Here is a 4,357-nt window from a genome sequence, read left to right as displayed (position 1 = left end):
ATTGGGAGAGAGTGGGGGGTTTCAACCGTTGGACTTTGTGACTTATATATACAACAACAAAAAAGGAAACTTCAATCAGACCAAAGATGGGATGCTTGCTTACAGCAACAAGCAAAGAATACACTTTGGTTAAAGATAAAGGTTAAAGGAACGAAACAAATCATGAATGACCAAAGAATGCAGGGGATAACTTGACATGTGCATCTATGCCAAAAAGACATTATATAAGCTTGAATTTGCCTAGTGTTTAAGGTTAGCCTTTAGGATAATTTCAGCTCCGTGATTCCATGGTTGTAGGAAGTCCGCGAGGTCCTACCACTAGGTAATCGCGGGGTTGTTGAATTTTTATCCGGAATTCTTAGAGCATCCCCACTCATCTTCCCGAACAGACCCCCGAGCGACGTTTTTCTCATCCGGACGGCGAAATTCGGCCCAGTCGCGCCCCCAATTCCTCGTTTTTCTCCGGATTTGGGCCTAAATCCATCCGGCGAGCCCACGCCATCCCTGGTCCCCCGAGGCGCGCTCAGGGACTCCGGACGAAGTGAAAGCGCGCGAAACGCCGAGAAATGTCTCCCGTGCTTTCGCTTCGGCTTCGCCGCAGAGGTAGGCCCGGCCGGTCAGCGGCAGACGCATCGTCTTCGGCTGCCGCCGGTCAGCTCGCCGCGGACGCGTAGCATCCACGCGGCATTAAATCGCCGGCTCCAGCCCCCGCCTAAATATCCACGATGGCGGCGACGGCGACGGCGACGACGACTACACGGTGTTCTACCGCCATTTCGGCATTTAGAGCGCCGTGTTTTATTTAGTTTATTTGTATCCCCTAGCCGAATTCGAAATATAGTCGAATTCGGCCTCTATGTACGAACTTCGCCCTCTATATAGTAAATATCATTAAATTTAGTCTAAATTCAATCGTTTTAAGCCGTATTTTGTCAAGTTTCCGTTTTTCAAATTTAGGTTGGCGTCTACGCCTGAGATCACGGCTGGAAACTAGTCCTCCCCACGCCAAATTTACGTCCAATCCAGACGTAAATTTTCCCAAATTTTAGCGTGAGGAAGGCAAACGAGTGGAGATGCTCTTACGGACGCAGCTGCGCCGGATGGACGTCCTGGCCTCCTGGGCGCACGTGCTACAAGACAAAGCGAGCGAAGTATTGAATACGGCCTCCTCCCCTTCGCCCAGAATAATATCACATTCTTTGGATGGATGACTCCATCGGAGCTCGGGATGCTGCTCTGCTCATCCTAGCCGCGAATCCCCACCGATTTCGTGTCGCCCCTGCTCCGGCCACCATGTCCCGACCTCCATGTAACACTGGCGCTGGACACAACGACTGAAGCAGAGGGCTGTGTTAAGTTACAGTGGCCGGGCCGACGAGCTGGTGCGTGTGTGGGTGGAGTTCTGATGTTATATGGGCTGTAATGGCTAACTGAATGGGTAATTGAGAAATAACCGAAATTCAGAAGCCTTCTCCTATCTCTCGTGCTCTACCTTCCTTCTTCAATATCTCCTGTATACACTTTCCTGAAGGATTTATGTGTATCTAGCCCATTACATTTTCCTGAAGGACTCACCTGTTTTGAGTCGGTATTTTTCGTAAAACAGTAGTATTTGAGCGGAATTGGTCGATAATTTTAGACTACTGACCTTAGTCACAGCTTTGTTGTTATTGAACTTTCTGTAGGCTTGAGAAATTCTTCCGTGTTACACAGGCGCATGTGTAAAAGAAGCATCTATAGTTTTGAACTCCTTTTGCTGAGACAATGGCCGCAATCAACATCACCAAAGTGACAAATGTTGTTCATTTAAACTAGGCTGTCTTCACATTTATATTTATGCTGTCTTCACATTTCATGTTTGTCCTCTCATGTCCCAGATGTCACATACACCAAAAAAAAAATTTAAATCAAGTTATTATTTAAAACCATTCCCCAGTAAAGATAATCTTAACATGTTTTATTTGTTCTCTTTTTTCTTGAACTCTTATTTGATATCTTTTTGTAAAATCCATCATATGGTAAAATGGAATTGTAACACGCCATCTGAACGATGACCAGGGTGAACGCCTTGCCCGGCTGCAACCGATGACGGCCGCGGCGACGCTTGTGGTGCCGCTACCTTCTTGGGGCGCGGGCATGGCATGCATCGTGTCTTCCTCTTCTAGGGTGCCGGGGAAACCCTAGGTTCGGATCACACACGGTAGCGGTGCCATGACGTCGTGATCTTCTTGGAGACATCGTCAAGGCTTCCCGGGAAGGGCCCAAGCTTTGGAGTGTGGTGTGGCGAGGTGCTGCCGGTGTTTGGTGCTGCTCAGGACATGAGTCTTAGGGGCACAATGTACATCATGCATGGTGGACGCTTCTTAGTCAACGTCTTCCTCAAGTTCGGTTGGATCCTGCCAACTTCTCGCCGATCTCTTCTAGGCGTATGACGACCAGGTGTGTTGATCCGTGCAGCCTTGGATCGTGCTATGGTGGTGACTCGGTTCGGTTGCTTAGTGCCCCGTTTGCTCACCTTTGGTCGTTGTGGAGGGTGTGTTATAAGCCTCTTGGTGTTGTATATTGTTTAGCCTTTTGGTGTTGTATGGTTGTGTCCCACGACGTATCCTCGAAAAATAATCTAGTAACTGTTTTCACTAGAACTGAACTGAGAAATAGAGTGGCCTAACCCAGTTTGCAAGCAGCTTCCGAAAGAAAACATTGCCTCATTCACAGCTTGTCTTCCTTCATCTCACAAATTACACACAGAACATAGTCTCTTGTTCAATATAAAAGGACACAAAGGCAGAGTAAAATTACCTGATGACTTCCATCATATGGTATAAGGGATACTAGGACAATGCCCGCGCGTTGCTGCGGAAGGGCAAAATATGTTACTCTCTAATTCTTATTACTTGACACTAATATAGATGTATCTAGACATATTTTAATTCTAGATACATCCATTTTAATGGCAAGTAATATGAATAGAAGAGAGTAACTTAAAAATAGAAAACAGAAATTACTCTATCAATTGCAGAATAAGCTAAATTTTTACAGTTATACATAAATAAAAATGTTTGTAGATAACTGCAAAAAAGAACAGCTAAGATCCTCCTCCTTCCTTGACACTAAAGCATCTGCTCAGCAGCAGCATCAACACATGTGTTACCACGGGCGTTACTTACAACCTAGGCGTGTGACGATCTACATTTCTTCTAGTCAACATCTGCTAGAAATTTTTATATACCAGTTATCATAAATGATTGAAGTGCTCGAACAATTAATTCAGCAAAACTACCTTTGCTTGTAGGATAAAAAAATCATTGGTGTTTGCATCTAGCTGGCATTACCAACTTTACCCGTAACATGTTTATTTGGTTCCATATCAAGCACTTAGCACCAACCTGATCTCTTGATCTTATTCAATCACAGAACACAAATGAACACATATTGCACAGTCTAGAAAAATTGGATGGAGATCCATTGATCAAGAGAATTTGATGAGATTCAAAATCAGAAATCTAGTACAACAACTTCGAAATTTAGAATCAAAACTGAAGCATTTTCAACGATGGAACAAATGCATTACCATTATTACTCGCGTCACCACTACTACCGTTGAGAGTTATTGCTACGATTGGCTTGATTAATCAAGTGGTGGCTATCCCATCAAATCCGATCCAAACGTGTACATCATGACACCGTTTCTTTGCAAGGAGGATGACGTTAGTAAACATTTTAATTCTAGATACATCTATTTTAATGGCAAGTAATATGAATAGAAGAGAGTAACTTAAAAATAGAAAATAGAAATTACTCTATCAATTGCAGAATAAGCTAAATTATTCTATCAATTCCAGAGGGAAAATCTACTGGCTCGCGTCCCGGCTTCCACTCCATCTCCCGGCTAGCAAGATCCTGGCCCGGCTAATTCCACCTGATGTCCCGCCGATGGATGTATGCAGATATTCAGCTGCTGGCTGTTGTTGTGCGGCGTGCAGCACGCGAGGCGTAACCGGCAAGGCAGCTGCTGGTGCTTGCACGTTGCTGCAGGCATGTCTGCGTGGCAGAAAGGCGAGTTGCTGCTGGAGGCGCGCGAGAGCTGGTTTAGGTGTCGGCAGGTTGCCGTGAGAGAGAGATGATGGTCGAAGTCGCGCGGGGACGGAGCGAAAACGGACGAAACGCGACCGAACTAAAACAAATCGTTTTCTTTCGCTTAGGGGTGGCAACTGCTGTAATTTAGATGAAAATTAGGGGCAATAAAAAACGGACCAACAAGAAGCCCTTTTCCCTTCATTATTAGGTATAGATGACAAATAAATGCTGGTACAACACTTGAAAGTCAAACAAATAGTCTGAATCAAATAGTCAGGTC

The sequence above is a fragment of the Lolium perenne genome, chromosome 1 (assembly GCF_019359855.2).
Source record: "Lolium perenne isolate Kyuss_39 chromosome 1, Kyuss_2.0, whole genome shotgun sequence".
Lineage (NCBI taxonomy): Eukaryota > Viridiplantae > Streptophyta > Magnoliopsida > Poales > Poaceae > Lolium > Lolium perenne.
This window is presented reverse-complemented; position numbering follows the sequence as displayed.